The sequence below is a fragment of the Lissotriton helveticus genome, chromosome 10, assembly GCF_964261635.1.
Source record: "Lissotriton helveticus chromosome 10, aLisHel1.1, whole genome shotgun sequence".
NCBI classification, from domain to species: domain Eukaryota; kingdom Metazoa; phylum Chordata; class Amphibia; order Caudata; family Salamandridae; genus Lissotriton; species Lissotriton helveticus.
In genome coordinates, this window is record NC_136071.1 from 787,171,068 (window position 1) to 787,185,674 (window position 14,607).

Below are 14,607 nucleotides of genomic sequence, written 5' to 3' on the forward strand. Positions count from 1 at the left end.
ATGGTAGAGACATCAGTTGTATCATCGGCCTGGAGAGCTAGGTAATCGGTGCTTCTTAATTGCTGTATTGTAGTTTCTTTTGTTACATACAGACAAGCAACTCATTCTGGAGTGTTTTAGAAGTGCCTTGACTTTTCAAGTGTGCTTCCATTGCGCTGTCTATAATGGACACAAAATTACCCAGCCCTCTAAAGACACATGGATTTAGGGAGTCTTCTATTTCATCGGGCCCCGCAATGTCAAGTCAAAGGCTCCACAAAATCTTACACAGTCAATGAATTTGGACAATGTATAACGGGTCTTATCAACCTCTTCATTGTTTGATTACCTCCTTGCGGTAGGCTTAATTTAACTGCAGTTCAATGTTCGATTTTCGAAACAAAGATAACTTTAATACATTCATCGAGTGGGATTCACTGCAATCATGCCTCTATATTTTTCTGCCAGATGTTTAAGGTCAGTAACTCCTGTTGTAGTCCAGCTAGCTTCACCCACAAAGAGCAAGCAGGGGAAACAAAACAAGGCATTCTTAGAAGAGCTGGCAGTTAACCACCCCATTTTATCAAACCAGGTTCCTATAAACCTGTGTGTGTAACCCTTCCCCCTGTCTTTTACAGACTGTTCAATGTTTATTTCAGGTTTATCAGGTCCTAGTCTTTTCACCCAAAGTGTATCTTCATGCGTCATTCTCAAAAATGGTTTTGTGAGTAAAATGTTGACTGTGTTTATTTAGGCAAACCATAAAATGAACAGTAGAAAGAAAGCCTAAACTAGATTATAGATTTATTACCTAAGAGAAAACACCCATGAATATTATTTAAAATACCATTGTTATACTAACAAGAAATGTCATCAAGTACACACAAGTAGCAGTAGATAGTTGTTATTTGTCTATCCTTGTGATTTGGACTTGCAGTTGTACCTCAAATTCCTTTTTAGCGAGAGGTGATGAACTTTCAGCTTATTTGGTAAATGGTGCTTCCTGTTAAACCATCTGCTGAGTTCCTCTAGAACCTGGAAACAACCTTCCTGCTGAGTTCCTCTCTTGTTCCTGTTGATAAGCTATCAGCTGATTTCCGCGCGGGTGCTTGTTAAACTAACTGCTGATTTACTCTGGTGCCTGTAGAAAACCTTTCTGCTGGTTTCCTCTCTGTTGCCTATCATTCCTGTTGATAAGCTACCTGCTGATTACTTCCAGGTTGCTTGGTAAATTATCCTCTGATTTCCTCTGGTGCCTGTAGAAAAACTTTCTGCTAATTTCCTCTCTGGTATCTGTCATTAAACTACCAGCTGACTTATTCCTTGGTGCATGAGGATAAATAAAATATGACATAAGCTATTAGACTAGTGTCCAGTGGATACATTGCAGAAACCACTGAAAACGTTGAATATGTTAAAGCAGCTCTTAATTCCACAACATAAGCCCACAATAAAGTCATGTGCAAAATTTCCATTACCTTATGTATGTTTCAAACCTGGCATCATTCTTACTCACGGTTCCTTGACGTTATCAAACACCCTGTCTCACCTGCATCCAGGCAGAGGTCAGAGATGCACTGCATGCTTCCACGTTCTGCAGGCTATCAATGCCTAACTTTTGGGAACAGTTCTGAAACACCCCACCTCTTAACTCCTCAGAAGCAGACACAGGCAACCATTTGAGGGTCACAGGGCAGCAGAGTGTCCCATGGAACGGTTCCAGGAATCTAGCATGAAAGGTACACCTAGACCAAAGAAAACACAATAAGAGCTTGAGGCTTTTGCAATACCTACAGCTCGGATTTCGTGCTCTTGTTGTGGAGTGGGGTGAAAGATATCACATTGCCATGGAATGATTGGATGCAGGTATGGGGAGGTTTGGGCTTCACGGGGGCCCACGCATCATCACTTTACACCATTCTTACACATTCAACATTAACAATACATCATACAAATGTGTAAATCAACGCACAGGATGTGTTACATCAGGCACCGAAGGTTACAAGGAGTAAGAGTCACATGTCCTTCATAGCTCAGTCTGTAATATTAGAAGGATTACAATTTATGAACTGCAAGTAACAAAGGATCTGTGTGTAAAAAGGCAAAAGCAGTAACTCACTTACCTATCTACCTAAAATAAAGATGTCATCTGCACGTTACATGAAATGCTTTGCAGGAGACACCTTAACTCTCTATGCTACTCTAATGCAAATTTGGAACTAGACAAAACACACATCTATCCAGCAAATATGTTAACCTCCAGAGTTATCCTACTATTATTATTATTCATTGAGATTTACTGGGCACACAAACATCTCTGCAGCAGGTGCCTTAACCCCATAAGATATTTTAAAATGCAGACTTACCAATTAAGCAAATTATTCAATTTTTGGCACTTCTTGTGATATCACTTCCCTTGAGGTTTGGGGTTGTGATGCCAATTCCGGTGATGCCACTTGCTAAATGTCGTCCCTTAATGCCACACACTATGATGTTACGTCCCATGATGTCATTTACGTACTTCCTAAGTTAGTCCCCAGCTTCTTTTTTTTTTAATTGCTGCCATGGTCACATCCAAATGCCATGCTGGGACGCAGCTGCATCCAAAATAAATGTACATACAAGACCTCATCCTTCCCCAAACCGGTCTCTCTGCCTCAACCCCTCGCCCTTTAGTGTTGTTCTAAATTTTACACTCGGCTCCTAAAAACTCATGCAGCTTCTACACTTTGTACCCACAGTGTGCTCTCTCTTTCAGCTTGTGTCTTTCAGTCACTGCTTAGCCATCTGTTAAAGCTGAGCTGATGGTGGAAAGGCCTTGTTTGTGGGCTCATCAGCCTGTCAGTCGAAATAATACTTTATGACTCCTATGGCTCACTATGAAAACAGGGAGATACACTCATGGGCGAATACATTAAAAATAAAGGTGTAAAAAGCTTTCTAAAAGGTTTCCTGTACATTGACGCTGGGGTGTGTGGTAGAAGCATGTGTAAGGATATTGGCACTCGCATAGTACCCTGTTGCACTCCTGAGACATGGTGGACTGCACCTGCTGAACAATTGAAACCTACTCTCCTGGGTACAGACTCGGGTGGGGGGGCATAAGACAATTGGCAAAGACAGGAGTATCCTGGGGGCGCTGCCATTCTCAAAGTACCTTTCATGGAGCCCCCTTCATTACATCACTGTTCAACAGTCACCAGCCTTGGTGCAAAAATGGCAATTTCGACGAGGGCACACACGCTGCAATCATGCTTTCAGAGACTGGCACTTAGTTATTGCTGCCTGCAGGCTGCAGTCCAGGAGAAAGCACGCGCTGTGACTGCTGCTCAGGTAACTTTCACCTGAACTTGCCTTACGCACTGACAAGCTACTTTTGTGTACGGGAAGAAGTTTTGTGTGGGCTTAGAACTGTGTCAATATGCAAAGTGTTTTCCCTCCCACTTGCGCAGTTACGCACTGTCCATCTGCCCTCCTGCTCGCTCTTCATCTGTTTACCTAAACCAGGTGACCAAGTCACAGTGACTCCTTTCAGTACGAAATCAGATTGGCAACCTTTCCTGCCTTGTGCTGCCAATCAGTGAGTGGATACTGGACCCTGGATAAAGCGCAATATGGCACTGCAAAAATCTCTTACATACCAAGCAATTAGTTGTGGAAATAGCCATAACTATGCCTGGTTCACATACAGGGAAGTACATGCACGTGCCTATGTATTTTACATTTGGGGCACCATGAAAATGCATAGCAACGGTCCTTCACTTACAGGGCTGTTTGTAAATGACCATGCCAATAGTTCTGTAAAAGCCGCATATTTATTTCTGAAGTTCAATGAATCTGTGCTGGAGATGGACAGAATAGAGATAGCAAAGAGCAAACACATTTGAATTTCTTTTACTATGGAAATAATGAATATAGATCTACAATTGAATGGCAGAAGTATGACTAGGGAAGGAAGATTGAGGATATGGGGATAGAGAGATATTTATGGCAGAAAGAAATTTAGGATAGCCAAAAGTAGTGTGGTGAAAATGGGATACATCAAGGGGAATGAAAAAGATGAGTACAATTACAGAAAACTTGAGTAATAGTTTGAGCCTACATTCAGCTAATTGCAAAGCTAAGTATTTTCTACTACAATCCCTAAATATGAGTACTAGTTGAGTCTGTTTATTGGCACCCATCACACAGATGCTTGATTTTATGGTTCTCAAACTCAATGGTTTTGGAACAGTATAAACAAGTGAAGCATTACAAGTGTAGATCTGGTCGGTGCGCAGGAAGGAACACAAGATTTATTTTCTCTTAGAGGTGTTGCATCCTAGGCTAATATAGCACTACAAAATGAAAAGGCATGCAAGGTGCACAGATGAAAGTATAACGTTTGGTACTCAGTAAGCTCTTTCACTCCATCTACCACATCAAATGCTAAAGAATGGGGTGTTACAGACCTGCTGGTATAAATGCATTTTTTAACAACAAAAAATCAGGCTACAGGAGTTAAACATCATATGTATAATGCACAGTGTTATTATATATTTTTAAATACACAAATTGCAAACATCCAAGAGAGAATACACAAAGGTGCTGTGCACACAACCTTATTTTTTTAACAACAAGCCTGTCTGTATTGAAACCTGGCCCTTTATTCACATATCCAGACATTTAAGAAGTATCACACATTTCACAGTATACTGTACAAAGTTGCTGGATGAGAACGGCCAAACTAGACAATAGATGGACAGGTTTTGGATAACTGATAATGACATGTTGAAGAGACATCAGAAAAATGTCAGGCCATGTAATGGAAACTTAGTCCTGCCAAGTTTCCACTTTCAGAGGTGCAATTTCCACGCATATTTCAATATGCAGCAGAGGAGTTCTCTCACCGGCTGGTACTATGCGATATACGGCTCGCTGGCTTCGGTCCCGTGCAGTGCCTCGGCCCCTTGCGGCTCGCTCTGTCACCCTCCTGTTCTCTGCTCATAGCTTAGCTCCTCGTTCCCCTCTAGGAGCGCTTTGCCAAGATGTGCGGCCAGTAGCAGCTTCTCCTCCTTCTGCTCCAAGGCGGCCTCCAGGTACAGCGGTTCCCCGTCCCAGGGTGCAAGAAAGGGGAGTCCCTTCCGTTCAGGTTCCACCACAGGGGAGCTCCCTGCCGCCCTTCGCCTCTTGTCCATCATCTTGTCCTGTTAAGTGCTGCCTGGAGAGGAAATACCACTGAGCCAAGAAGTGCTACCCAAGGAGGAGGTCTGTGCAGAGTGCACCTGTACAGGGGGTGGTGTTCTGAGGCGATCTGGTGATGTCATGAGACTCAGGATAAGAATGACCTTCCCTCGCCTAATAAAACAATACGTGCAATGCATTTAACCAACACAAACAAGCTATTGGCCAACACCCTTTGTTGTTTGCTTTTGTGCCTTTTTCATTTATCTTGACGTGTCTGTTTGAAATCCTCTCCATCGATGCAGTATGTCTTGGGTTCTGCACTGATTTTTTTATTTACTTAAATGATCTGGCGTTTGCTTGTCTACAGAGGTGGCTGGCTTCTGAGTGCGACTATATGTCCATGTTAGCGGGATGCACTATTTATATTAATAAAACAGATATTGTGGACTAGGTGAAGGAGAGACTGCAGCAAAACTTTCACATCCATTAAACTCTCAGCTATCTTAACTCCGATTCTTGTCCCGTCGGCTTTGTGTTATGGCCATGCACTACCTAAACCCAACCCCCTCCCTTATCAAACCTTATTAAATGACATGAGAGGAATTTCTTTGGAAGCGGGGGTCGTATAACCCTCGGCCGTATTTATTAAACATAAAAATTAAACAAAATTGAAATAAACAAATATTTACATGAGTACGCACAAAACATTTTCATTACATTGATTACAATTGATAAATACATATGCCAGTTGGCTAACCTTAACATAATTCTAGTACAAAGGTATTTCCTATCCGAATCTAACATATCATCCATAATCATACAGCATTTACTTTTCTGCGTATCCTATTTGGGCCTACGGCAAGGTCACTAACTGGTGTCAGATCCTTATCAATTAACCACGCCATCCAGTCGGAGAGCGCATGCGCAGTGGGCCCGTTTACCGTGAGGGTACTCCCCCTCGGTTACCCCCATACGTTCTATTAATTCCATTGAAGGGGGCCCTTGCATTTCTGCGCCGTTTACTGGTGTCATTGTGCACGTGCAGGGTGGCCAACCAGCCTCGAGAAATCGTGACTCCCCCCCTCCCACGCACCCATCTAACCAACCGGCTGTAACTGCCCCTGGAGTTCTAGGAGAGACCACTTGTCCCTTCCCTTGGGCGACCCCATTCAAGAATGGCGCCGCCCTCTAAGGACCTTATATTTACTGCTCACCAATCATGACCTAACTGCCTGACCAAGGAATAGCACAAAATACAACGATTGATGACCTGTAAATGTGACAAAGTTCTAAGGAACAAAACATATTACTACAACACACCTGTAATCCATTACATATGCAACAAACCTGTGAAAAAACAACATTAATCACAACACCCATAATCTTCTTTAGGGGACGGTGGGTGGGGAAAACAATTACAGCCTCTCTAGAGGCTGGTGTGGCAGGCTGTGGAGCGCGGAGTCAAAGAGGAAGACTCTTGCGCTCCTCAGCATTTTAAACCTAACCTGCCAGGTCGGTTCTAACCGGCCTGACCTTCGCTCCTTATGTGACCCGCACTTCCGGGTCACTCTAAGGACCAGGGACCAACCAGCTTTGAGGCTCGTCTGTCGTGTCAATACTGCGCGACAGGCTTGCCTCCGTGATCGCGGGAGGGAGGCCGGTGCACCCGCCATACTTGTGGCGTAGCCAATTCCGGCCCCGCCTTTCTCTTCGATCACGATCTCTCTCCCCTCCCTGCATTGTTTCTCTAAGGGCTCGCTGTTTGCAGTGAGTCTACGGGTATTTTGCCCATAAAACTTAAAAAAACAATCCTCAAACATTTTTTAGCATGCCTGCCCAAGCCTATTTTTGATCCCAATCCAACCCTGGCTTTCTCGTTGTGACATTGAACAAGGGCAGTAACGAGAGGCGGCAGGTGGAGCTGGACACTGACAGCAATCTGGAGACTCCAAAGGGATCAGATAGAGTCTGCCTATCCAGGGACCCAAAGAGGAAGGGGACCTTGGTATTCAAAGTTCTCCTGCCATGTGTGCGCCGGGTAATGTTGACGGACAGGCGATTTCTGTGCAGTGGAATGCTGCCAAGAGGCCCAGGCTTTGCAACCTCATCAGAGTGTAATGGATAAGTAAATGTAGCTACAATGCCATACAAATTATGGGAAGTTAAAAACTAGCGGCATCTGTCCAATAGAGAGGTCGCCAGTTGGTACCCCCAAATTATTTTTTGGGGGGGTCGGTCATTTGCCTCATATCAGAAGGATTCAAGATTATTCTGGACTATAAAGTATGTTTAAAAGAGCTGATTATTGCATTGATTCCATGCTTAACGCGTTTCACCTCTTTTTGCCATTTTAAAATCATATTACATTTTAGTTCTAATGTCGCCAGACAGACAACTCCAATATATTTGTCTGTGAATAGATAGTGTGAAAAAGTGATAACTTGAGTGGCCCCTGAGAGACCCATATATTCATAGTCTGAACCGACTCATGGGGCAAAATGCCCTCCTCACCCTAAGGCCTGCAGGACATACCCACATGCAGGCTTTGTCAAGGATCTACCTTACGTCTGGTGACAGTCATCCACTATCCTGTTGTCAGTTCATGGCAAGATCCTAAATGGGACCAATAATATGAACTAACCAAATGGGCCTGTGCTATCAATTTATTTTTCTATAGTCCTGTGCTGTGCCCTTATCTGGTGGTGAACTGCCTGCCGACCCCTTCACATATGTCTACAACCAAGAGTCAGTCACTGCATTAACCTCGTCTGCAGCCTAATCTTTAATTTCCAGTACTGCTGTGCCCAAGCGTCCATTCGGGGACTAGCTCACTAGCCACTGGCACTGCCGTTAATCATTTATGTGGCTGACAGTGTTACTACAGATGCGCGTGCCACCACACCAGAATGAACAAACTCACACCACAAGGGAAGCGGTCTCAGACATGCCACAAGTTGAGTCTGCACAGACTCGATCTTGGCTTCCCACCTCCCATACCCTTACCCAACTCGTCACAGGGTGTGGGGAGGGGTCCCATGAGGGGTCTCACCCACATCCTGAGGGGTCCCACCCACACCCTGTAACGAGTTGGTGAAGGGTGGGGTGATAATGCTCTCCACTCCCTGACTGACGTGGAGGCTTAGTGCTTCGGGCTTGCATCTAAAACACCCAGAGCTAACTTTACCTCTACGCCATCATGGGGTGGAGACTAGGTCTTGATGCTAGCTCTTTGCCTAGCTGATTACCTCACAGGCCTCAGGCTGTACAATTGTCAACCCTGCAAATACTTAGACTTTGGGCCTGCCCAGGGGAGCAAATAGTAAAACGCTGTCACAATTCCACATACCACAGCAACAATGCAGTGCTGGTGTGGCTGAGTGGGGCTGCAGTGCCCTCCATTCCAGAAACTTACAAGGGGGTATTTTCTTCATTAAAAAACTGATTTTAAGCTTTGCTAGTTTTGCTGCATTTTTATGTGAATGTAAAGAGGCGAAGCCTCCACGCCCATTGTTTTAATATTCAGGAGAGCATACCAGTTCAAACAAATATACACAGACCAGGATGCCGATTAACAAATTCCAGGCCTCTCCGTCTCCTTGTTTGTCCTGAATCTTTAATTTCCAGTACTTGACAATCTTCAGTTTTACACTGTGTGCTTTCCCCTCTAACCTGAATGAGGTGTTTCTGGCAACCATTCGGCCTACTGCATCTTGGACCAAAAGACCATTAACCTTTTCAGTGCGACCGCGTTTCCCCCTCCGGTGCTGCGCCCTAATAGAAACGAACGTGGTCATGACGGAACGGTTCCGTCATGAGCACAGCTCAACCGTAGCTCATGACGGAACCGTTCCGTCATGAGCATGGAAGGGGTTAATAGTATAGTGCAACATGGCAAATATACTTTTAGCCACTGAATTTTGAACATTCAGCAGTACTTACCAATTAAAGTTTAAGAATTGCTGTCTGTTTACAATGTGTTTGTCTAAGTCATAACTGATGGAAGAATATATGTGCAAGATATAAAAGTGCTGTTGAAGGATGTTGGGCTATGAGTAGTTTTGTTTTAAACCAGCATTCTATTCAAGTATTAAATAGTAAATGTTTTCTGTAGACTAATGGGATAGAAGCTACTTGTGTGTGGTTAGAAAAAATGGGTAAACAGCTGTTTCTTTTTGTCAGTGTGGTCAGTAAACATGTATCAAGAATTGGATCAGCACGAGGCAGAGCATCAGCAATACTTTATTACTAAGACCCTCCAGGTCCAATGATACCAAATGATGCATACATCTTAGTGTTCACAGACAGGAACAATTCAAGTGAGCAGAAAATAAGATCTCCTTGGAATCCTACACAAATCAGCTGTTGTGCTGCCACCAAATTATTGGGCTCAAGCCCAATAGTTTCCTCAAGCCCCAGAAGGAAACTATAACCTTTTTCAAGAAAAAGAAAACTGTCATGTGACTCTCTCACTCTTCTACTGAGTTACGCTCTAGTAGGTGGGAGCCTTTAGAGTCAGTCAACATTGTCAGAGAATCTTTCATTGGCAGGTGGTACGTTTAGAGCCCCTTCCTGCTCCTGAAATCAGCCTGCACCCATAATTGTTGGCATTTTACAAAATATGATGATTTTTATACACTAATTGTCTTCAACTCCTGTGCATTATAATGATTTTGAATAAATAATATAAACAAATCAGGAATTATTAAACATGTTAAGGCGAAGGTTAAATAAAACCCAAACCTACGTAGATTATGAGCATCTGACAAATAGTGTGGTTGTATTAGCTATCAAAATACACCAAGTCATTTAAAGTCTCTGTGTACCTTGTTGTGCCTCTAGGCATGAAATCTGAGGTCTTTATTCCATTACATGGAAGTAACCAGAATATTAACATACCCCTCACTTTGAACCAAAGCAAGCGAAGCAAGTGAGCCTGACCCCCCACCAGAAGAGCTCCCTTGTCTCTTCCATCCAACCATCTATCCATTCATCCTTTCACATTTACATCCACCCTCTGACATCTACCATTTCACGGTTACATTCTGTCATCCAGCCATTCTTTCATCCACCATTCAATCTTTCACCATTCCATCCATCCATTGGCTATTCTGTTCATCTATGCAAACATCCACCCACCAATGATTTAACTTGTACATCATCAAAAAAGCTTTTCATCCATCAATTGATTCTTTTGTCCATCCTTACCAATCTTAATTTACTGTCATCCATCCACCCTCTCAAATTGCAATTTGCTTTTCCATCCATCCTTCTTTTCAGATTTTCATTTACCCTGCCATCCTTTCAACCACCTGCCCATCTGTCCATCTTCTCAGATTTCCATTTATTCCATCATCCTTTTATCCATCAATCTATCATCTCAGCTTTCTATTAACCATACAATTTTTTTAATCACCCACGCATCAATTATCTTCTATGATTTCCATTTCCTTTGCAATACTTTTAACCACACATCTATTCATTCATCCATTAATGTCCGATTTCCACTTTCTCTGCCATCCCTTCACCAGTTGATCCATCAATCCACTCAGATTTCCATTTACTCTGCCATCCTTTAATCCAGCCATTCACCCATCCACCCTCTGAGATTTCCATTTATTCTGACATCCTTTCACCCACTATCCATCCTCTCACATTTCCATTTACTCTGATATCCTTTCACCTACCCATGCACCTATCCCCTCACCCATCGATTCACTTGCTATCCTCCACACACTCATTCACCTGTCATCTCACCCACTCATCCTTCCACCGTTTCACTCACCCATTCATCATTTCACCCACTTATCCATCATCCTTTCATCCACCCACTCCTTCAGCCACTTATCCATCTATCCTTTCATTCACCCATCCATACTTTCACCTACCCATCCAAGTACAGCCAAAAACACCGACCCCCTTTCTTTCCACTCCCCACCACCCGCCAAGGCCCAAATAACTATCCCCCACACTCTCCCCCCCTTCCTCGGAACAAAGACCCACAACAGCTTGTCCATCTGGTACATTAACAGCCGCTCAATGGTCAAACACCAATTAGAGATCTTCTATCTCCTTGACACCCACAAGCCCGACATTTTACTTCTATCTGAAACTTGGCTGACAGCAGAATCCACACCTGATATACTAGCAGCCATCCCAGGCAACTACTACGCCCTACAGGCCAATAGATCTGAGCCTAAGGCTGGTGGTGGAGTGGCGGCCATAATATCACAAACCCATAAATTCACCTCGCTACCTATCTCTCAAATCCCCTTGGTAGACTGTCTTTTTTTCAGACTTGAGTCTATCTCTTACCCTTTGGTCTGTGCGTTAGTCTATAGACCCCCCCAGCCACATGCCCATTTTCCCGCAACCTTTGCAAATATCATCGCATAACTTGCCATAAATCACGCCAGGCTGCTAATAATTGGGGACTTCAACTATTGGCCATATGACGAACATGAAACCACCCCCTCAGTAGCGTTTACGGAATCACTGACTGGGATGAATCTCACCCAGCACATTAAAGTAGCCACTCACGTCAAGGGGCATATATTGGACCAGGTCTGGACATCCAACCTGGAGATTTTAAATCTACAAGTCACCCCCTGTACCTGGTCGGACCACCAATGTATTTATTTTTCTATCCTGACCTCACCCATCCCTAAATCCCCTCCCCCAGGGACCGGCCAGGCAAGGAACTGGAGCCGGGTCAGCATCCCTGAGCTCTGCTCCATCCTATCCTCCTCTATACCCCTCGATCCCCCTCTCTCGGGTCCTCAGGCCTCCCCCATGCCCAGGCAGAAAACATCAATACATGGCTAGCTACTGCCAGAGATAGACTGGCACTTCTTAGGAAGGTCAAACACAGAAGACCACACGACGCCCAGCGCTAGTTCACCAATAACCTTAAGGAAATGAAACTGACCTTGCGTCAAGCTGAGCGCGAGTGGAGACAAGACTACTGCCCCGTAAAAAAATCCATCTTCGTGGTAGCACTCAAGGAATACAAAGGCACCATCCTAAAAGCCAAATCAGACTACTTCTCACTAAAGGTTCTCAACTCTACTAATAAAGCCAAAGACATCCTTCACATTGTAGACAAACTCGTCAAACCCGATCGCATCACCACTAAACCAGTTCCCTCACAACAGTTCTGTGACTCCCTCAATACCTATTTTATTGATAAGGTATCTAAAATCAAAGCCAGTATCCCCAGGAGCTCCCCCCCTCTGGAACCCGATTCGACTCGTCACAACCTGCTTTCCTTTGATCAGTTTCCATCTATCACTGAGGAGATTTTCTTTTCCCTACTCAAAAGAGTCCGCTCGGGCTCACCCATTGACAGCTGTTCCCCCCACATTGCCCGGGAGATCTTCCTCCAGCTTCCAGAACTCCCACTATCCCTCCTCAATAACTCTCTAGCCACCGGCATCGTCCCAAACTGTTTTAAAACCGCAGAAGTCAGACCTATCCGGAAAAAAGTAGGAGCCGACCCTCTCGCTCCCAGCAACTTTCGACCCATCTCGCTCCTACCATTTTTGAGCAAAATTCTGGAGGCCCATGTTGCAAACTGTCTTAGCACATTTGTGGAACACTCACTCTACCTGGCCCCACACCAAGCAGGTTTTAGACAGGAACACTCCACTGAATCCATCATGTTAACAGTCCATGATGAACTAAGAAAAGGAGCAGACCAAAACATCTCACAGGCCCTAGTGCTCCTTGATCTGTCGGCGGCGTTCGACACAGTCGACCACAATCTACAGGCTGAACGGGTCGAGAGCGCCAGCATCCTGGGCACCCCCCAAAAATGGATCCACTCCTTCCTCAGCAATCGTCATCAAGCCGTTCGCTTCTCTGACTTCTCCTCTGAGAAAAAGAGACTCACTTGTGGGGTTCCTCAGGGGTCTTCTCTCTCCCTGCTCCTATTCAATCTGTACATCCGTCCGCTCATCTCCAATTTACGGAAGAGAGACGTAGCCATCTTTAACTACGCCGACGACATCCAGCTGGTCTTCACTATTGATTCATCACCCCACGCAATGGAAACTTTCCAATCCACCATGACGCTCATTAGTAATTGGATGAATCAAAGCCAATTAAAATTAAACCCAGATAAGACCGAGCTGGTTCTCACCAGGGCCGCAGTTAACCCGTGGAACCTAAACTTTTGGCCATCCGCCCTGCCCCCCCCCCCCTCCCCAGTCAGCACGGTCAAAAGCCTGGCTGTCACAATCAGCAGTGATCTCACCCAAAAAACCCAGATCAAGACAGTAGTTTCCTCCTGCTTCTTCCATCTACGTAGGATTCAGAAAATTAGCAGATTTCTCTCCTTTGAGGCCCTTGTTCAAGTTACTCTGTCCTTAGTCATGTCTCGCATTGATTATGCAAATTCACTATATGCCGGAATCCCCGCCTACCAACTACAAAGGCTTCAACTGGTGCAGAATCAAGCAGCCAGACTGATACTTAGACAGCCTAGGTCGCACCATGTGAAACCCCTGCTTAAAAGCCTTCACTGGCTCCCAGTTGCCCAATGCTGCTTCTTCAAAGTGGGCTGTCTGGCTCATAGAGACATCTCGTCTCATGGTCCTGTCTTCATAGCCAACAGAATTCAGCGCTATGTCCCCCGTCGCGCCCTTCGCTCGGCTAGCTCCAATCTGTTGACCCCTCATTCCTTTAAACGGAAGAAACTGGGTGGACTTCGATTCACATTCTTGGCACCTCAGTTCTGGAACACGCTGCCCCCTGAACTACGTCAAATCGACTCATATCCCATGTTCAGAAAATCCCTGAAAACTTGGCTTTTCTCTCAGGCCTACGATCATTAGCTCACCCTATGCACCTGTTCACGTCGTCCCTAAATCAGCGCCAAGAAACCGTTGGTGAACGAGCGCTTTAGAAATACCAGTTATTATATCATATATCATACAGCACTACGCTGTGCAGAGGACAGACAGTAGCACAGCACCAGATTCTGCAAGAGCCATCTACCAATTATGTAATTATTGGTAATCACGCTGAATCTGGCTGTTGTGTGTGAAGTTCAGGCTTGCAGTATGGTGCAGAGGTGAGCCGGCAGTGCGTAGCCTAGTACTGGTGCAGGAGTTTCAACCTCAAGTAGAAGTACTCATGTGTGAATCCTCAAATATGGGTTACACATGGTAGATGTATGCTTTAGTACAAAACATGCATATTTTATGTGGGTACACTAGGCTATATACCGCTTGACCCCTTGCTTCCACCTGATTACACTAAGCGTGAGTATTGGATGCAAAGCCATATATAATGCTACTTTAGTAGATATTGCTTTGTACCAATATCTACGATTTTGTGTCAGCCTGAGTCAGACATACCCCCTTGCATATATAAACAGGGAGCTGACGCAAAGAGGTGTGGGCGCTGAATGAGGACAAACTTTTGTCATGAAGCAGCTTTTACACGGGAATCACCACTTCTTTT